General features: G+C 46.7%; 1 long non-coding RNA gene across 1 annotated transcript; it reads right to left on the bottom strand.

Annotated features, from left to right (window-relative positions):
• Window positions 1-3,439: 3,439 nt before the first annotated feature.
• LOC145341310 (uncharacterized) lies at window positions 3,440-21,331 on the bottom strand. The gene is made up of 7 exons (XR_013886349.1): window positions 21,287-21,331; window positions 18,587-18,655; window positions 15,566-15,610; window positions 13,823-13,894; window positions 11,432-11,467; window positions 8,104-8,139; window positions 3,440-3,476 (listed from the first exon to the last, which is right to left on the bottom strand). It is a non-coding gene; the product is annotated as an uncharacterized LOC145341310 (long non-coding RNA).
• Window positions 21,332-22,373: the final 1,042 nt, after the last annotated feature.

Consider the following 22,373-nt stretch of genomic DNA (forward strand, 5'->3'; position numbering starts at 1 on the left):
CTTACACCAGTATCTTGGGGGACACTGGTTCAAGTCCCAACGTAGCAACAAGTAGCTTTATAAATCGGATTGATAAATCCAATGAAATGAATATAAAAATCAGGAATTGAAAACTAGCTACTAATCTGACCATTGTTATTAAAACCCAGTCCGATGTCCCTTTTGGGGAGGAAATCTGCCGCCTTTATTTGGCCTACAAGTGACCCACATCAAAGAACAAAGAAAAGTACAGCACAGGAACAGGCCGTTCAGCCCTCCAAGCCTGCACCATTCATGGTGTCTGCCTAAACTGAAACCATATGCACTTAGCAATGGGCTAGTAAGCCACAGTTCAAGGGGTGGGCAACAAATGTTGGCCTTTTCTGGATCTCTCCCACGAAAGAACAAAAAGGTTGTCTTTTGCGCTGTTTCTCTCAGATTGCTCCCTCCAAATGTTACAATTCCTCTCCAGTCACTCTACCTGCTGGTTGTTAGCAGTGGAAAGAAGTAAGGATTGTGTTACTACAACACTGACAGCTGGCGCGTATACACCGAATGGAGTAAAAATAGCCCCAAGGTCCTTTCCAGGATCATTATCGAACAAAACGTCAGAGCGACCGAAAACATAAGAACATAAGAAATAGGAGCAGGAGTAGGCCATCTGGCCCTTCGAGCCTGCCCCACCATTCAATAAGATCATGGCTGATCTGTCGTGGCTCAGTTCCACATTCCCGCCCTCTCCCCATAACCCTTAATCCCCTCTCTTATCAAAAACCCATCAACCCGCTTCTTAAAAATATTTAGCGAGGCAGCCTCCACCACTTCAACGGGCAGAGAATTCCAGAGATTCACCACCCTTTGAGTGAAGAAGTTCCTCCTCAACTCCGTTCTAAACCGCCCCCCCTTTATCTTGAGGCTGTGCCCCCTAGTCCTACTGTCTTTTTTGAGCGGGAAGAGTCTCTCCACCTCTATCCTATCCATCCCATTCATCATCTTATATGTCTCAATGAGATCTCCCCTCATTCTTCTAAACTCTAACGAGTACAAGCCTAGTTAAAGATGTAGGGGTTTTGAAGGAAAGCAGTAAGAGATGGAGAGATTAAGGGAAGATATTCCAGAATTTAGGAAGCAGCTGGCTGAAGGCAGAGTTGCCGTCAAGCTCTCGGAGGTGATGGAGGAGGTCACAGAGTCTGGGGGAGGGGGTGGGGGTGGAGCAGGCCATTGAGAGGATCAAGGGTAACGTTTAACCCACAGCTAACAAAAGTTGACTCCATTAAGGAGTTGTCCAAAAACAAGCCCATCAGTTCCCTCATGCCCTTTGTTGGAAGGGTGGGAGAGGCTGTGAGGGCAGCCTAAGGGTCTGGGTAGCATGGGTGCCCTGTACCCGATCAAATGAGATATCTTTTTCTGAGAAGAAATAAGATAAACTGAATGCTATAATGACCTCAATTAGGCCATTGAGGTTGGCCTATTGGAGTACGAACCCCCTAATTAAGGATCCAATCGATGGGCCAATCAGGGAGTCTTTGCCTTGTAATTAAAGCAAAGAAAGCATACGGCACGCTTGCCTTCATCGGCCGGGTCATTGAGTTTAAAAATTGGCAAGTCATGTTGCGGCTTTATAGAACCTTATTTAGGCCGCACTTGGAATATAATGTTCAATTATGGTTGCCACTCTACCAGAAAAGATGTGGAGGCTTTGGACAGGGTACAGAAATGGATGTTGCCTGGGATGGAGGGCATTAGCTATGAGGAGAAGGTGGAGAAATTTGGTTTGTTCTCACTGGAACGACAGAGGTTGAGGGGCGCCCTGATAGAAGTCTACAAGATTATGAGGGGCGTGGACAGAGTGGATAGTCAGAGGGCGGAAGAGGCAATTACGAGGGGGCATAGGTTTAAGGTGCGAGGGGCAAGGTTTAAAGGAGATGTACGAGGCAAGTTTTTTTTACAGAGCGTGGTGGGTGTCTGGAGCTCGCTGCTGGGGGGGGGAGGTAGTGGAAGCAGATACGATAGTGACTTTTAAGGGGTATCTGGACAAATACATGAATAGGATGGGAATAGAGGGATACGGTCCCCGGAAGGGTAAGGGGTTTTAGTTCTGTCGGGCAGCACGGTCGGTGCAGGCTTGGAGGGCCGAAGGGCCTGATCCTGTGCTGTAATTTTCTTTGTTCTTTGTACGTGACTGGGAGTGTCAGTTCCTCTGACACACCCAGAGGTAGACTGCTGACTGCGAGCACTTTGTGTATGCTGTTAGAGTTTGTAAATAAAGGGGTTTTGTGACGGGACTTCTGCCTCCAAAGACTCGTTACAAAAGTCTTCCTGAAAGTATTTGTAAAGAATTTACTTTGTTGATCTATTAGCTTGTCCTTAAGGAAGGTGCAAAATTATTTCTTCAAAGACTTGCCAAAAAAATAGATTCTGAAAGAACGTTAGGCTGCAAGAAGATAGTCACCCCTGAGTACACAAAACAAGGATAATACTGAGATGTTCTGGCAGTGAAGTACATCTCACTGTTTGTTCATTACACTTGTCCCAATTGGTGTTTGAAGCTTTTCTTGGCTGCTACAGTGGACTGACAACCCCGAGATCGGGAGTGGACCATCAGATAGTTGGGAAAACATGACTGGCTTATTAATTCATAGAATCACTACAATACACAAGGTGGCCATTCGGCCCATCGAGTCTGTACCGACCACAATCCCATCCAGGTCCTATCCCCGTAATCCCCACTCATTTACTCTGCTCATCCCCCTGACACTAGGGTCAATTTAGCCTGGCCAATCCACCTAACCTGCACATCTTTGGATTGTGGGAGGAAACTGGAGCACCCAGAGGAAAACCGCACAGACACGGGGAGAATGTGCAAACTCCACACCGACAGTGACCCGAGGCTGGAATTGAACCCGGGTCCCTGGCGCTGTGAGGCAGCAGTGTGCCACCAGGCCACTCTATCATTGAGGAACACAGAATAGGCATGGAATTTGGAAGGGGCAGGACTGGAAGAGGTTATTGGAGAAAAAAGGTCGGTTGTTGTGCACAGATCCCTGAAAGTGAGCTGGCCCTGGATCTTTCTGTGGAGATTACAGGACTCTGGAGAGGGAGGGAAGGGAGTAAGTGGTGATCGGCACCCTGACCACCATGTTGTGGGGTTGGCTCGATGGACCAATTACCTCGGGTCAACATTTGCATGCTCCTAAGGAAGTAACCTTGCCACCCCTGTCTGGCCCACTGAGTGTGGGGTTGGCTTCTGAGGAGTCTGTCAAGTTTGAAGAAATAATCACTGGAGGTAGAGGTCTCTCTCCTTCTGAGGACAACAGGAGATAGATCGAATGTTTTTTGTCTGAGTGGTTCAATGAAACAAAAAGGGTGTGTCGTGGCATTAAGCCAAAATGAACTGATTCACGATGACTGTAAACTGGTCATGGCCACTGCAAACAGGAGAGTTAAGATTCCACACTTACCTGAGGACCTTGTGGGCCAGGTTCCCCCGGGTTACCCTGATTAATAAACAGAAGTTAGTGAGCGTGCGACAAGCAAATCTGCTCGTTCCATCAATGAAATTACCATGCACTAAAGTAAACAATCCTTTATGGATAAGGTCCAACGATGGACCTCTCTCTCTCATCACTGCCTCCTCGCAACCCTGCCTTGCCATCCCCATTCCTAGTTTCCATCCCTTCCTCTTTCTTTAAGGAAATGCTCCTTAGCTGGGCTATGTTGCCATGGCCACCCTGAGATATCTCAGCTAAATGTCCAATCTTTATAAGGACACAACTTAAGATCGTAAGAATGGGGCATTTGATCCCATCTTCTGCCATCCAATAAGATCTTGGTGGACCTGACTGCAGCCTCGACTCTACTCTCCCATCCGCCTCCCGCAACCTCTGACTCCCTTGTCACTCAAAAATCTACTGAACTCAGCCTTGAATATCGTCAATGAGCCAGCCTCCACTGGTCTCCAATTCTCTCCACTGTGGAAGAGAATTCCAAACACTAACGACCCTCTCAGAAAGAAATTCCTCCTCACCTCCATCTTAAATGGGAGATCCTTCATTTGGAAACTGTGTCTCTCCCCCCCATTTCTCGGTTCTCCCACGGAGGGGGACTCCCCTCACCCTCTCGAACCCCCTCAGAATCTTATATGCTTCAATAAGGTCATCTCTCCAAACTCCAATGAGTATCGGCCCAACCTTTCCCCAGAAGATACGAATGAGTCTAGACATCCAGGCTGCAGGGAGCACCACACCCTGTCCTGATGTGTCCGGGTGATTCACTCTCCTAATTTCCTTGGCCGCTGGTTGTGGGAAGGAATTGCCACTTCAAGCAGCATTGTAAAGGCCCAGAATCAACGGGCAGGGTTTTACAGTCCACCCTTCGCCCACTACGATGCCATGGAGGGCGGGATGAGAAAAAGTGTCCTATTGTGATGATATCCTATTCTAAACTTTCTCACCCTCCTCTCTGTAAATGTTGACACAGCTGGTGGATGAGTTTGGTTGTCCAAAAGGATAGCAGCTCTCCAGCATCTACCAGAATGGCCAGTCACTTAATACCAGGTTTTGGGGGTACAAGAGGAGGAGGCAAAGTTCAAGTAGAAGTCACAGCACAGCCTGGTCTTGTCCTTAACCCCAGGCATGTGTGCGTAAGATTGTGGAATAGAAGTTCCAGCTATTAGTTCTCCCTCCTCTCTAGCCCTGGATTGCCAAGGTCGATTAGTGTTGCCATTGGCCTGACTCCGATCTGCTAACTCAGCTCTGAGCAGGGTTCAAATCCGGGACTCTCCTTAAACCGGTTCAGTTCCACAGCGTGTTTACCCACTTGGCCAAGGCTCCAATCACCTTCTCCATTCCTGCAAGTGACCCTTCGAAGAACCGCCTAGAAAATGGTCAACTCCAAAGAGGGCCGACGGTGTTCTCGACACAGGGGTGCCAGTGGGATAAAGAAGCTTTATTGTCACATGCAGAATCGCGGTAGTGGAAAGCAATGCTTGGCAAACCTACCGGCCGGCCCAGAACTCCAGGGAAGCCTGGTAATCCCTGCAAACATTTTGAGTCATGCCAGAAAGTTAAGAAAAGAAGAAAAAAAAGTGATTGAGCAAAGCAAGTTCACTGTTGGCATTCTACATTCAAGACTTCAAAATCGGAGACTGATCAAATGTGCGGCAGAAACCAGACTTTGGTGGGCTTTACAAGACGGAGACAGAGACAGGCGCAGACAGACAGACAGGACTGGAACCACATCGCAATGTCACACTTAATGCCTGCTACATACCAGCGCCTGGCCCCTACCTTCAGGTTTACTTGTTATAACATGTACTGTTTTTAATTCTCACTCCCTACACACTCTCCCACCTCACCCCCTGCTGGGTTACGGTTCCAACTGCACCGCTACCTACTGCAAGTAACCCATATGATGTTATGTGGGTCCAGACAAAAGCTTTGCTCCTTAGGACCACACCCAGTTGTGGACTCGCCAACTTTAAGGGCATTCAAACGGTCAGTGGATAGACACATGGCTAACATTGGAATAGTTTAGGTTAGAGGGTCATTAGATTGGTTCCACTGGTCGGTGCAACATCGAGGGCCAAAGGGCCTATACTGCGCTGTAATGTTCTATGTTCTATTGACGTCTACAGCATCCATGCCTGAGAAATTACTCATTTTGATGAGCTTTTCAAAGTCACAAAGGTCAGAATTGTGAGCCAACTGCTTAATGCCTTGGTCTAAGTCCACATCAGGACCTGTTGGTCATTGATACAGAATTCATTCAGCCCGAAGGTTGATAACTTTGTGGGGGGTTGGGGGGGCGGTGCTGGCCTAGTACTATTGCTAGACTATTAATCCAGAGGCCCAGGGTTATGCTCTGTGGGCCCAGGTTCGAATCCCACCATGGCAGATGGAGTTTGAACTCAATAAAAAAAAAATTTGGAATTAAGAGTGTACTGGTGACCATGAAATGATTGTCAGAAAAAACATCTGGTTCAGTAATGCCCTTTAGAAAAGGAAAGCTGCCATCTCTTAGGTTATCTGTTAGGTTGATTGGCCCTGCAAAAATTGCCCCTTAGTGTCCTGAGATGTGGGTCAAATATGTAGGGGTATGGGGTAGAGCCTGGGTGGGATTGTGTTTGGTGCAGACTCAATGGACCAAAGGACCTGTTTCTGCACTGTAGGGTTTCTATGATTCTATGATCCTTACCTGGTCTGACCTACATGTGGTGACTCCAGAGACACAGCAATGTGGTTGACTCTCAACTGCCCTCGGGCAATTAGGGATGGGCAATAAATGCTGGCCTGCCAGCGACACCCATGTCTCATGAATGAATAAAAAAAAATAGTTTGGAAAATGCTGCCAAAGCTCCTCCAAGAGAGGAGAGAGTATGAAGATAAGTTTCAACCACAAAATGCATTTGTATCACCTTCTGGTGTGCAGCATTTACACTGGAGTTAATTTGGAACAGGCTAAGATGTACATGTTTTAAGCATCAGTGCTGAGGGAGGCGATGGTCTAGTGGCTTTATCGCTAGACAATTAATCCAGAAACTCAGCTAATGATCTGGGGACCTGGGTTCGAATCCCGCCACGGCAGATGGTGGAATTTGATTTCAATAAAAGATACCTGGAATTAAGAACCTACTGATGACCACGAAACCATTGTCGATTGTTCCCAAGTGGTTCACTAATGTCCTTTAGGGAAGGAAATCTGCCGTCCTTACCCGGTCTGGCCTACATGTGACTGCAGAGTCACAGCAACGTGGCTGACTCCCAACTGCCCTCTGAAATGGTCTATCAAGGCCCTCAGTTGTGTCCTGGAGTGGTTCAAGAATAGTCATGATGTGGATGTGCTGGCGTTGGACTGGGGTAAACACAGTAAAAAGTCTGACAACACCAGGTTTTAGTCCAGCCGATTTATTTGATCAAATAAATCGGTTGGACTAAAACCTGGTGTTGTCAGACTTTTTACTGTGGTTCAAGAAGGCAGCTCATCACCACCTTCTTAAGGGAAACCAGGGATGGGCAATAAATACTGGGCCAGCTGTGAGGGGTGGCACTGGTGCCATCTTCAGCTTGGCAGTTCTAAAAAAACTGGCACAAGGAAGGGTAATTTTCAGAAAGCCAATCCTTGGGATACCGTATAGTCACTAAGGGTCTATCAGTCGATCTCAGTCCCGTGCAGCGATTCATTCTACTATGTTTATATTTTAGACTAGTGAATGAGATTTCTCAAGCTCTGAAACTTGGTACTGTTGCTGCCATCTAGCTGAAGGTCTCAATGATGAAGATGGGGGATACATGATTATTCACCTCAATTCAATGGGGCGAAAATCAACTTTTTCTGGCAGCTTCAGAAGCCCGACACAGAATCATACAGCGGGCTCGCACCCAAAGATGTGTGGGTTAGGTGCGTTGGCCATCCGAAATCCCCCTTTGTATCCCAGGATTCGCAGATTAGTGGGGTAGGGATAGGTGGGATTGTTTTTCAATGCAGGCTCGATGGGAAGTGTGGGGATTCTATGGGATTCAATGTCACGTCTTCCAGATCATAACAACACCAAGTGAAATATTTTGTCTTCATTTTCCTCTTTAGCCAATTACCTTAAACCTCTAACCTCTGGTTACCAACCTATTTGCCACATTTCCTCGATGGAAATCCCTCTTAATTTTGAATACCTCCATTTAGGTTTCGCCTTAACCTTCTTTGCTCGGAGGAGAACGTTCAGTTTCTCTGATTCCTGCGATATGCACTTTTCCAGTCTTTAACATGGGAGCATCGTGAATCTTGCGCGATCCCAGAACCCTGGGTCTGAATCGTTGGCTCCCATCCCTTCTCACATCAAGTGAGACTCTGTGCCAGGCCGAATGGATGCTCCTGTCCTAGTTCCAGGAGCTGGATATATGAGCAGGCTCAGAAGTAGGTGGCGACATTGGCAATACTAGCAGAGCAGAAGCAGCTTTGCAAGGCAGTGGTTCTAGACTTACAGAGAGTCACTACTGTTAGCACACTACAGACCAGACACAAAGGCCTAACAATGGCAGAGGTGGTCATTGTCCTGGGAATGTGTCTTATAGCCCATTCCAGCACCAAGCCAACTGATTTGATGCTCCAAGGCTAATTTGGTTTACTTACGGGAAGGCCAGATTGCCCTCTGTAACCCAGTCGACCCTGAATTCGGGAAAATAAACGACACAAGACAGAGTAACAAATAACATCAGCACTTGGTCAGCTGAGACATCGCTCGCTCACACACGACAGTGAATGTGATTTAACAGATAAAAAATACACACTTAAACAACCAATGAAGTGATGGGGAGTCCAATTTCCGCTTGGTTATGTTCAATCATTTGATGGATGCTTCCCAATTTTGGCCAGGATTATCCAATCCTTCTCCCGGTTGCCCTGAAAGTTCCCACCCAAATGGACCTTTGGGCTGGTCCATCAAATTTTCTGTCCCACCTGCAACGATTCCCACTCTCAAGTGGGACCAGAAAATCCCAGCCTCTAACACCCCTAAGAGCCGATAGAGATACATTTTAAACACTTTAGCTCCACTTATTCATTGTAATAACCCGTTGGTGTGTAACCCAGTTCAGTAGCGGTGAAGACAGAACACGATCATTGAACTGATTTGAAAGATAGAACGACACGAGAGATAACAAGCAACAGAAAAAGAGGAAGAGAGAAGGTTCGGGTAATGGAGATAGAGAGCAAAGAGGAAAGGGAGATAGTAAAAAAGAGGGTTAAAGAAGAGAGATGGAGAGCGGAAAAAAAAGAGACAGAATGAGTTAGAGCGAATGAAAGAGGGGGAAAAAATGATGCGAAAGGAATTCATAGAGCCAATGAAAGAATTGATTGGACTTGATAGAATGAGTGAAGGGGATGGAGTGAGGAGAAACGGTGGGATTTTACGGACTCGCCCCAGGTCAATGGACATTTCATTGTCCGCCCCTCACGCACTAAATTCTGGCGAAATAGATGTGGTTGGAGAAAATGAAAGATAGACTGATAGAGTGGAAGATAGAGTGAGAGATAGAGTGAGAAGTAGAGAACATGTAGAGTGATGGAACAAGACAGATGGGGGTAAGGGAATGACATAATAACACGCAGAGATAGAGAACCACAGAAAAAGGGGGACAGAAAGAGAAAAGGTGAGGTGAGGTCAGAGAGAAAAGGGAAGCAAATAAATCTGTGGCTAAACGATTCTGGGACTAGATGTAAGTGTCTTTCCTGTTATAAAGCTAGTCTAGTAGAATCTTTTAACTTCATGGAGCGCGTTAAGCTTGCATGGGTTCCCAAAGTTTATTTAACACACAAACATTTAAACATCAAACAACTCTCAATTAGGCTTACATTACCACAAAACAAAAAGACGTTATTGGCTCTCTGAGTTACCCAAAATGGTAACATTTGCTGAAATGCGCCATGGACAAAAATGACAAAGGTTTCGGAGGGGGTGAGACACAGAACGATGAACACAGCGTTACTCACAAATAACAACAACACAGAACACAAAAACCTCAGGCACACTCTGTGAGAATGGAAGACTCGGCACGGACTTACAGAGACCCCCCTGTTGTTTCTATCATTAGGAAGGACAAGTGTCTGGCACGCGGCCCTGTCCTAATGGCTTGTAGGGTGGTTCAAAGTTAAAATCAACATACTTTATACATGAACATGTTAAAACAAAACAAAGGGCTTAACCCCATTGATCACCCGGTTAGGGAAAACTCTCTCGTGCTTGCTATCTGTGAGCAATGGCTGTTCTTAACGGAGGGTATTATATTGAGGCCAATTTCAGAAAACAGCCAAGAAATTATTTTTGTGTCCATAAAGTTTTCGGTAAGTTAACCAGGCACCATGATTTGGCACTTATTGTCAATCTCTTTGGGTTTCAGTTCCTCTGGGAGTTTCTCCCCTCCCCACCTCACCCGAGGCATGATTACTGAAAGCAGAAGCAGCTTTCCACTGGCCACTGGTGGGACTTTCCAGTCCCGCCAATGCCTCTGGCATTTCGTGTGATTCACCCATTCCGCCACCAGGGAACGTGTTCTGGGGGCGGGGGGAGGTGGGGTTGCCTCCGACGGGACCAGAAGATCCCACTGGCTGGAAAATCCTTCAACAAAATAATTTATGCACTGAGCGCAGTTAGCAAGTGAGATCATCTTTCTCATTTGGCTTCTTAACCGAATCACAGGTCATGGGTCAAAGTTCAGAATCTGGTATGAGGTAGTTCAACACCTCGTTCCCCCATAGCAGCAACATAAACAGTTCGGATGTCAATGGTCGGTGCAGCGGTTGAACTCAGGGGAGATGTGGAGGGCGGAGAAAGTCACATCATGTTACCAACACGTCCCCCCAACCTCACCACCTCTGAAATGACCTAGAACCGGGCACAGAAAGGCCACCTCTCCCAGAGGAACAGGGGGCCTAATTTAAATACCAAAGTTGTATCGTGATGATGTCATTCTGGCCACGTGAAGCCCAACTATGATCACCAGGGTGGCACACTGGTTAGCACTGCTGCTTCACAGCTCCAGAGACCCAGGTTCAATTCCCAGCTTGGGTCACTGTCTGTGTGGGGTTTGCATGTTCTCCCCGTGTCTGCGTGTGTGTCCTCCAGGTGCTCTAGTTTTCCCCACAGTCTAAAGACGTACATGGCCATGCTAAATTGCCCCGTGGTATCAGGGGGACTAGCTAGAGTAGATGCTCGGGGTTGCTGGGATGGGGCCAGGGTGGGGATGTTGTCGGTGCAGACTCGATGGGCTGAATGGCCTCCTTCTGCACCGTAGGGATTCTATGAATCTCATGTCAGTTCCTCCACTCCATGTTGGGAGCCACTTTCCTGCAGCCCACACTGACTCTGAATTAAAATTGTGGCCTGTTATACAAGCTCCATGACTCTCTGTGGTACAGGAGGTTGGTTTTGAGGTGTACTCTGCTCTGACATGGGTCAAAAATCTGTTGTAGCAAAAGAATCCTAGAGTGCAGATGAGGCCATTTGGCCCATCGAGTCTGCGCCAACCACAATCCCATCCAGGCCCCATTCCCATAACCCTATGCATTTACCCGAGCTTGTCCCCCAGCACTAAATTACCATGGCCAATCCACCTAACCCTCACAGCTTTGGAGTGTGGGCAGAAACTGGAGCACCCAGAGGAAACCCACGCAGACACGGGGACAGTGACCCCAGCCGGGAATCGAACCCAGATCCCCCGGTGCTGTGGGGCAGCCGTGCTAATCACTGTGCCACCGCGCCAGTAACCCAGGAGCTAATGTGAAGTCCTTATCTGACATTTTAGTAAAGATGTCACATGTCCAAGTGGGCGGTGGATTTCAGCTTTCTCACTGCCAATAAAAAAATGTCCAGAGGAACTTCATCCCACTGAGAGTTGTGACTGACTCCACCCAATTTCAATCCCATTTTCTTTGTCGTCTTCTCACTGAGAGTGTTACTTACTGGCTTTCCTTCCGGTCCCGGTTCCCCTGCGTTCCCCTGGAAGACAAAATCAAATGAGTGAGAACAAGTCTGCTGCTTTACAGCCTCTTTGGGAAGCCTCATTACCGGCCAGTAATTACCAGGCGGTTACTACCAGCCAATTATTACCAGGCGGTTACTACCAGCCAATTATTACCAGGCGGTTACTACCAGCCAATTATTACCAGGCGGTTACTACCAGCCAATTATTACCAGGCGGTTACTACCAGCCAATTATTACCAGGCGGTTACTACCAGCCAATTATTACCAGGCGGTTACTACCAGCCAATTATTACCAGGCGGTTACTACCAGCCAATTATTACCAGGCGGTTACTACCAGCCAATTATTACCAGGCGGTTACTACCAGCCAATTATTACCAGGCGGTTACTACCAGCCAATTATTACCAGGCGGTTACTACCAGCCAATTATTACCAGGCGGTTACTACCAGCCAATTATTACCAGGCGGTTACTACCAGCCAATTATTACCAGGCGGTTACTACCAGCCAATTATTACCAGGCGGTTACTACCAGCCAATTATTACCAGGCGGTTACTACCAGCCAATTATTACCAGGCGGTTACTACCAGCCAATTATTACCAGGCGGTTACTACCAGCCAGTAATTACCAGGCGGTTACTACCAGCCAGTAATTACCAGGCGGTTACTACCAGCCAATTATTACCAGGCGGTTACTACCAGCCAATTATTACCAGGCGGTTACTACCAGCCAATTATTACCAGGCGGTTACTACCAGCCAATTATTACCAGGCGGTTACTACCAGCCAATTATTACCAGCCAATTATTACCAGCCAATTATTACCAGCCAATTATTACCAGCCAATTATTACCAGCCAATTATTACCAGCCAATTATTACCAGCCAATTATTACCAGCCAATTATTACCAGGCAGTACAACTACCATTGGAACATCAACTGAGAAATTACATAGGGACCTAAACAAATGGGAGCAGAAATAGACCACATGACCTCTTGACCCTGCTCCGCCATTCAATAAGATCATGGTTGAAATTCTGCCTCAGTTCTCCTTCCCCCATTAACCTTGATTCCCTCGGTGCCCAACCCCCTATCAATCTTAGCCCTGAATGTACTCACGATGTTGAGATGCCGCTGTTGGACTGGGGTGGGCACAGTAAGAAGTCTCACAACACCAGATTAAAGTCCAACGGGTTTATGTGGCATCACGCGCTTTTGGAGCGCTGCTCTTTCATCAGGTGCCAACTTGTGCTAGGGCCAGTGCCAGGGGGCATTGCCAGGGCACTGCGTGGCCATGCCCCTCTCCCTCGGGGGCTATACTGATCATTGCACCCCGGGGTGCGGGGGGGGAATGTTAGGTTTGGGTAAGCCTGTTGGGAAGCTCGCCAACGTGACATCACGGGTATAGTTATATTTAAATTGATTGACATCTGTTCAAAGACAGATTCACATCCAAACTGGAGGTGAGGCATTGGGTAAACCAATGATCCACACATTCAGAGATCATCGCACCTTGTCGCCTGGCCGAGCCTTTAGAGAATGCTTGGCAAATGTTCTGTTTGAGACCACATTAGCCCAAAGGTGAAAGAGCCCGGTGGCTTTTAATGTGATAATATCACTCTGAAAAAGTGCTTTCAAATCGGTTTATTTTACAATCAATTTCATTCATTCTTTTGGTTGGATATGGGTGGGCGTCATTGGCAGTGCCAACATTTGTTGCCCATCCCTAATTGCCCTTGATCTGATTGGATTGCTAGGCCAATTTCAGAGGGCATTTAAAAGTCAACCACATTGCTGCGGCTCTGGAGTCACATGTAGGCCAGACCAGCTAAGGACGGCAGATTTCCTTCCCTAAAGGACATCAGATAGGTTTTTCCAACGATCGATGATAGCTGTCACGGTCACCATTACTGAGGCTCACTTTATGTGGCACAGTGGTTAGCACTGCTGCCTCCCAGCGCCAGGGACCCGGGTTCGATTCCCAGCCTGGGTCACTGTCTGCGTGGAGCCTGCACATTCTCCCCGTATCTGCGTGGGTTTCCTCCAGGTGCTCTGGTGTCTTTCCACACTCCAAAGATGTGCTGGTTAGGTGTATTGGCCAGATTAAGTTGCCCCTCAGTGTCAGGGGAATTAAAAGGATAAATATGTGGGGTGATGGGGCTAGAGATTATTGTCAGTGCAGGTTCGATGGGCCGAATGGCCTCCTTTTGCACTGTAGGGATTCCATGATAATTGAAATTAAATGACACCAGCTGCTTTTGAACCCATGTCCAGGTAACTGAATTACTAACCCCGGCGACAATATCACTGTCCCTCTATCTCCCTGTTGTGATTCTGACGCATTCTTATGTAGACCGGGATATACTCACCGGAGATCCATCCCTTCCTTTCTCGCCCACTTCACCTCTTTCCCCTCGGTCTCCCTTTGCCCCGACATCACCCTGTAACCAACAGCGCCACATTATTGACAGAGATTAACGATGGACATCAACAGACAATCAAGGAGGGAAGAATATTCATGGCAACATTTCAATGCCTCTACATTGGTCATATATAAAAGCTGTATAAAAGCTGCCGTCTAATGCTTCAGTTATACAGAACGTTGGTTAGACCGCATTTGGAGTACTGCGTCCAGTTCTGGTCACCTTATTACCGGAAGGACGTGGAGTCTCTGGAAAGGGTGCAGAGGAGGTTTACCAGGATGTTGCCTGGCATGGGGGGACTGGGTTACGAGGAGAGACTGAAGAGACTGGGGCTATTCTCCTTGGAAAGAAGGAGATTGAGAGGGGACATGATAGAGGTATATAAGATACTGAAGGGAATAGATAGAGTTAATAGTGAGAGACTGCTCCCTAGACTGGGTACGAACACAAGAGGTCATCACTTAAGGGTGAGGGGGGAGAGGTATAATTTGGAGGTAAGAGGAAGGTTCTTTACACAGAGAGTTGTGGGGGTCTGGAATGCGCTACCGAGTAGGGTGGTGGAGGCAGGCACGTTGGACTCGTTTAAGATGCAGTTAGATAGGCACATGAGTGAAACGAGAATGGAGGGATATGGTAGGGGCTATTAAATAGGGTTAAACCTCGGGAGACACCGGAAGGGCAGGCTGTATGATTAATATGTTTTGTCTTTATTCCACAGGTGGAGGTCCACCTCGTGTCAAGCGAGGGGCATGCACACGGCGGGTCGTGCGTGGGCTGCTCTTGGAAGTCCAGGAGTGGCCTAGTACTTCATGTCGGTGTGTGTGCTTGATCCTGGACCGATAGACGGGCGCCACAACAGCTCAGTGACTAGCACTGCTAGCTGTGCAGATACATGGATTTGGGCCAGTGTCTGTGGGAGTTTGCGCATTCTCCCTGTGGTTGCGTGGGTTTCCTCCGGGCGCTCCGGTTTCCTCCCACACCCCAAAGATGTGCTCTTAGGCTAATTGGTTTCCACCAAATTGACACTATTTCTTCCCTGAATCTGACTGAGTAGGGTCCCATTCGTAGACATGCAGGGTAGAATAGGTGTAGGGCGATGCGGCGGCGCGGGCTCGTTGGGCCGAAGGGCCTGTTTCCCGTGCTGGGTTGTTCTTTGTTCTTTGTTCTTTGTTCTATATTGCCCGAGAATGATCAGTGCAATGAAGACGTTCTTAAAGCTGATGATCTGTACAGTGCCCACTTACACTAATGCCAGTTACTTTCTGAAACATAGAAACTAGAAGCAGGAGTAGGCCATTTGGCCCTTCGAGCCTGCTCACCATTCATCTTGATCATGGCTGATCATCGAATTCAATATCCTGATTTCCCCCGTCTCTATATCCCTTGAGCCCCAAGAGCCCTATCTAATTTCTTCTTGAAATCACACAATGTTTTGGCCCCAGCTACATTCAACCGAAAGGGAGATACAACCAAAATGGACTTTTTATGGCTCCGTACAGTGATGCAACATTGAATCTTCTGTCGTAGACTTTTCTCAAATTTGCTTTTTGGTTTTGAGAATTCTGAAGGAAACTCTCGCCAAACCCCTTGACTCAGCCCAGCCCCGGTTGGCCCCAGTGTTAACCATCATTAGCTTGTGGCCTTTGTGTAACTGTAGTATAGGCTACAAGAAACTTACTATACTCAGACCTTATCTCCTTTAGGTCCAACTGGTCCAACTGGTCCTCTGTCCCCCTGCGATAAAACAGAAAAGCAGATTTAATACCAACGCAGGAGGCAAAACGAAATCACAAAGCAAATATGTGGAAACAATTTGCGGGGTTTTCCAGCCGCACTTGTCTCCAAGGTTGGAAATTCCCATCCAAGGTCAACAGGTCTTTGCACAGTCCTCCCCTGGCCCATTACAATTCCCATGGCAGGTGGGACAGGGAAACTCTGCCCACTATTTCAGGGAAATAAATCATAGAATCATAGAACCCTACAATGCAGAAAGAGGCCCTTCGGCCCATCGAGTCTGCACCGAACACAATCCCACCCAGGCCCTACCCCCATATCCCTACATATTATACCCACTAATCCCTCTAACCTACACATCCCTGGATACTAAGGGGCAATTTCTTAGCATGGCCAATCAACCTAACTCGCACATCTTTGGACTGTGGGAGGAAACCGGAGCACCTGGAGGAAACCCACGCAGACACGAGGAGAATGTGCAAACTCCACACAGACAGTGACCCGAGCTGGGAATCAAACCCAGGACCCTGGGTCTGTGAAGCAGCAGTGCTAACCACTGTGCTACCGTGCCGTGCCAGAATAAGGTCAATCTGCGGGGACAGGCTCTGTAGGGAAACGACAGAAACAGTTGGGGTTAATTGCCTTAGAGTTAAAGGGAATAGATAAGCTAGTAGCAGGGAGGTTGTTTCCACTGACGGGTGAAACTAGAACTAGGGGGCATGGTACTAGGGGGAGCAGATTTAGGACTGAGTTGAGGAGGAACTTCTTCACACAAAAGGGTTGTGAATCTGTGGAATTCTCTGCTCAGTGAAGCAGTTGAGGCTACCTCATTGAATGTTTTTAAGGCAAGGATAGATAAATTTTTGAACAGTAAAGGAATTAAGGGTTATGGTGAGCGGGCGGGTAAGTCCACAAAAAGATCAGCCATGATCTTATTGAATGGTGGAGCAGGCTCAAGGGGCTAAATGGCCTACTCCTGCTCCTAGTTCCTATGCTTTATTCATCTTCGAGATTTTGTTTGGAACATAACATTTTAGGATACAGTACATGAGTACTATCTCAAAAAGGAGCAGGATAATTATTTCCCCTTGTCCTGGCTAATACTTATCTCTCAATCAACAAGATAAAAAGTAGACTCTCTGGTTATTATCACACTTGCTGTTTGTGGGAACTTGCTGTGCGCAAATTGGCTTTTGGATCCTCCGTATCACAACAATGACTTCACCTCAAAATAAAATTACTTCATTGGCAGTATCGTGCTTTGGGATGTCCCATGGTGCTGGCTGAATTTTTTTTTGCCTGTAAGTATTTCAGGCCATTCGGTAGAGATTAATAACTGTGATTAGCCAATGACTCCATTATCATTGGATCACATGGATACCAAGATGGCAGAAGGTGAATTGAATACCAAAGTAGGGAGAGTGTGCTTCAGTTGTTCAAGATATTAGGGAGACCACATCTGGAGTATTGTGCACAGTATTGGTCTCCTTAGAATCATAAAATCATGCGGTGCAGAAGAAGGCCATTCAGCCCATCGAGTCTGCACTGACCACAATCCCACCCAAGGCCCTAGAACATAGAAAAACTACAGCACAAACAGGCCCTTCAGCCCACAAGTTGCGCTGATCATATCCCTACCTACTAGGCCTACCTATAACCCTCAATTCTATTAAATCCCATGTATTAAATCCCAAATTTCAACCCTACCTCCAGAAATCCATGTATTTACCCTAGCCAGCCCCGCTAAAATAAAGGGGCAATTTAACAAGGCCAATCCACCTGACCCGCACATCTTTGGACTGTGGGAGGAAACCGGAGCACCCGGAGGAAACCCACACAGACACAGGGAGAATGTGCAAACTCCACACCGACAGTGACCTAAGCTGGGAATCGAACCCAGGTCTCTGGTGCCGTGAGGCAGCAGTGCTAACCACTGTGCCACCATGCCACCCCCTTATTTAATGAAGGGTGTATATGAAGTGGAAGCAGTTCAGAGATGCTCTACCAGACTAATACCTGGAATGGGTGTGGTGTTTTATGAGGAAAGGTTGGACAGGCTAGACTTGTACCCACTGGAGTTTAGAAGAGTGAGAGGCAACTTGACTGAAACTTAAGATCCTGAGGGGTTTTGATAGGGTGGATCTGGAGCGGATGTTTCTTCTTGTGGAAGAATCTAGAATTAGGGGTCATGGTTTGCAAATAAGAGGTCGCCTGTTTAAAACGGAGAGTCATGAGTCTTTGGAACTCACTTCCTGAAAAGGCAGAAGTGAAAGGTGGAACTTTACCGCCCCAGGTTCATACAATCCCGCCCGAGGCTAGTGCTGTCCTTGGCACCTCGACCGCCCCCGGAATCGGGGCGAGCATGCCGGCAAAATTCCAACCAGAGTCTTTGATTGTTTTGAAGGCAGAGGTGGATAGATTCTTGGTAAGAAAGGAGGTGATTAGGTTATTGGAGTTACGGGATGTAGCTCTGAGGCTACTGTCAGATCAGCTATGATCTTATTAAATGGCAGAGGGGGTTTGAGGGGCCGAATGGCCTTCTCCTGCTTGTTGTTTGTATGAATAAATAAACTTAGGGGTTTTTTTGTTTGGCTATTCCTGTAGTCATTGTATCATTAGCCAAGTGATAATGTTAATGGGTTAGTAATCTAGCAACCTGGATGAACGCTCCCAAGATTTATTTGTAGAAAATGCCACTTGCTTTCAGAACTGGCTGTTCCTTCAGTTCTGAAAACTAGTGGCATTCGCTATAAATAAACCCATTGGACTTTAACCTGGTGTTGTGAGACTTCTTACTGTGTTTACCCCAGTCCAATGCCGGCATCTCCACATCATGTCTACACATCAAACCAGGGAAAACTGCTTACTGGACACGGTTAGTTTTGGCACAAGCAGCCTGTTCGAACCTGGTCAAGATAGCTCATCCAATAATCCCCAAGTATTCCCAGCCATGCTTCTCGTCTTTGCGATACAGACCTTTATCCCTGCTGGTCCTGGAAGTCCTCTTTCCCCAGGAATTCCAAAGCCTTTTCCGGGCTGTTCGACCTGAAGTAGTGATGAGAGAAATATTAGGAGATGACTGCAATGTAAACAACCAGGTTTAGTTCTTGAAAACAATGTTCTACATGTGATACAAAAGACACAATGGAAACACATGCTCATGGCCATTGGGGTGATGGTGGCATAGTGGTATTGTTACTGGACTATTAATACAGGGAAAGATCCAGGTTTCAAATCCCACCATGGCAGATAGTGAATTTTGATCTCAATAAAAATCTGGAATTAAAAATAAAATGGTGACGTAAAATGATTGTTGCAAAATTCATTCGGTCACTAATGTCCTTTAGTGAAGGAAATCTGCCGTCCTTACCCGGTCTGGCCTACACGTGACTCCAGAGCCACTGTCAACGGCAGTTAGAGATGGGCAATAAATGCTGGCCCAGCCAATGACACCCACATCCAGTCCACATTCAGCCTCCAATGGCTGAATTTTTCCCAGGTGGAGGTGGGGGATTGAAACTAGGAAAATTGGGGGTTCCTCCTATGTCACTGGTAGGAGGAGAAAAAAAAACTGTGTGCCAGTCAGGTGACAAGAGTTGTTTTCAGTTTGGTTTCGGTCTCAGTGTTAGAAGCATAGCCAAAAGAAATCTCTGTTTTTCTTTTGAATGTTTTACCAGTTAGCTGAAAGCACATCTTGATTGTCCTCCTGCGCTAAAGTACCTGTGTTTTGGGGAGCTGATGACTACAAGCTGCTCTGAGTTTTCGAGATCATTTGAAATCAGCATTCAGCCCAGCGAACAGGATTCCAGTATCATGTGAGCTTCAGCCCGTGCAGTGATAAATCTGTTTAAAGGGTTTCATTGATTGGATTTTGGTTTTAATTGGAACACATTAGAGATATTCCCTAAGAGTTATTCATTATAGTGGTTGATTTGTTTCTTGTTTGTAATTGATAAAAGTTGTTGCTAACTTTCGTTATATATTAACTATATTCTTAAATAAACGTTGTTTGATAAATGCTCCCTTGTGGGTCACTTGAATCATACCTGAAGTGAAACATCCCATGCTTAATCTAGCCAAATTCAAGATGCAAAAACTTATGGTTCAGGCATTCTCCATAAAACACAGTGGAGTTTCTGACCTGAACTGTAACGCCCACACTATGTGTAATTCATCGCATCCCTACAGTACAGAAGGAGGCTATTCAGCCCATCAAGTTTGTACAACTCTTCAATGGAGCATCCTACCCGGGCTCTGTGCCCATAGCCCTTCACATTGACCCCACTAATCCCCCTAAAATACACAACTTTGAACACTAAGGGGCAATTTACCATGGCTAATCCACATAATGTACACATTTTAGGATGCTAAGGGGCAATTTAGCATGGCTAACCCACCTAACCTGCACATCTTGGGACACTAAGGGGCATCTTAGCATGGCTAATCCACCTAACCTGTCCATCTTTGGATACCAAGGGGCAATTTAACATAGCCAATCCATCTAATCTGCACATCATGGGACAACAAGGGGCAATTTAGCATGGCTAATCCACCTAACCCGTACATCTTTGGACACTAAGGGACAATTCAGCATGGCCAATTCACCCAATCTTTGGACTGGGACGAAACTGGAGCATCCAGAGGAAACCCACACAGACACGGGGAGAATGTAGAAACCCCATACAGATTCCTGCTAATTTCATGGGCACTCTATATCCTGAAGGGTTGCATCTCTCAACCTCAATCTCACAATACTTTTACGAAGAGTTAAGCTTGAAATGATTGACTGATGAGTCTACATCCAAGGCAGTTTCGCAGAGTGCGAGGTGATCATCTCGAAACATCTAAGGTCCTGAAGGGACTTGACAGGATGAATTTTGCAAGAATCTTTCCCCTCATGGGTATTAGCTATGAGAAGAGATTGAATCAACTGGGATTGTTCTCCCTGGAAAGACGGAGAGCCTGAGGGACGACCTGATAGAAGTTTGCAAAATTATAGGGGATATGGATAGGATGAACAGTTGGAATCTTTTTCCAAGGGCAGAAATAACAAGGGCGCACAAGTTCAAGAGGGAAAAGGTTCAGTGGGGATGTACAGGACAAGTTTTTTTTTAAAACAGAGGGTGGTGGGGGCCTGGAATGCATTGCCAAGTGAGGTGATTGAGGTAGATACATTAGCGACACTTAAGATTTATCTGGATAGACACATGAACAAACGGGGAATAGAGGGATACACACAGTTGGTCTAGACAGGACAACATGGTCGGCGTAGGTTTGAAGGGCCTGTTCCTATACTGTACTATTGTTTGTTCCCTGTTACTAGGACCAGGGCATGCAGTTTACGATTGTGACGAGGGGGACGAGGGGGACTTATTTCCCTCAGAGGACCATTACTGTGGAATTCTCGGACAGCACAGGGGGCTGGTTCACTGGATATTCAGGCTGAGTTAGGTTTCTGATTGGTAAGAGAGTCAAGGATTACGGGGGAACAGGCAAGGGAGTTAAGGTAAAGCCACCATCACATCAACCTTGGATCTAATCGAATAGGCTCGAGGGGCCGAACGGCCATACTAATTCTTGTATTCTAATGAATTAGCATTCTAGGTGACCGACCATCCTGGTTAAAGCACGAAGTGCATTGGATATTTCATTATGTTATGAAGGTTTGATAATTACCGCAGGTCCTGGAGGGCCTCTTGGGCCTTGTAGACCATCTCGTCCCTGTAATGAGAGTAAAAGCCATCATTAATGAGTTGGAAACATAAATTGGACTGAGTCGCATCCAGAACTAGGGATTAAAAATACACGACCAATAAATCCGTTAAGGATCTCACTCTTTCAATAGAAAGAGTCGTGAGAATGTGGAACTTGCTGCTCTGGAGAGTATTTGAGAGGGAATAACGTGGATGCATTGAAGAGGAAGCTAGATCAGGAGATGATGAGAGATTGAACAGTTTAGGCCTACACTCTCTGGAATTTAGAAGAATGAGGGGAGATCAAATTGAGGTATACAAGATGATAAAAGGTATGGAAAAAGTGGAGCGGATGCTTCCTCTTATGGGGCATTCTCGGACGAGAGGTCAAACTCTTAGGATAAGGGGCAGCAAATTTAAAACAGAGTTGAGGAGAAACTACTTCTCCCAAAGGGTTGTGAATCTGTGGAATTCGCTCCCCAAAGTGCAGTGGATGCTGGGACAGTGAGTAAATTTAAGGAGGGAGTTAGACAGATTTTTAATTGGTAATGGGTTGAAGGATTATGAGGAGAAGGCAGGAAGATGGGGATGAGGAGCACATCAGCCATGATCGAATGGCAGCGTGGACTCGACGGGCCGAGTGGCCTAATTCTGTGCCAATATCTTGTGAACATATGAAGAATGTGCTGATAGTGTGAGGGGTCATCAGGTTACTGCAAGCTGGTATGGAGTATAACCACCAACATGAACCAAGGGGCCAAATGGCCTGTTTCTGTGCTGTAACTTTTAGTTAATAGGGTATTAGATTCTGGATTGTCAACACCTCACCCCTCCTTACACAGAACCCTCAGTTCCGCATCTCATACAGATCAGCATCTCAGGAACTGTCTTCCTCCCAAACTCCCCTCCGTCTCTCCAGCTTTAAATCTTACCTCAAACCCCCAACACCAAGGAGCTGTTCCCCTTTCCAAACAGTCTGAAACAAGGAGCAAGTGTTGTGTTGGGACGGTGTGGGGATCGGAGATTTGCAGTGGGGGGGCTTACTGCGTTTAGCACCAGCAAGAACCCCC

This window comes from Carcharhinus amblyrhynchos, chromosome 3 (assembly GCF_965287045.1).
Source record: "Carcharhinus amblyrhynchos chromosome 3, sCarAmb.v2.hapA, whole genome shotgun sequence".
In the NCBI taxonomy this organism is placed as follows: domain Eukaryota; kingdom Metazoa; phylum Chordata; class Chondrichthyes; order Carcharhiniformes; family Carcharhinidae; genus Carcharhinus; species Carcharhinus amblyrhynchos.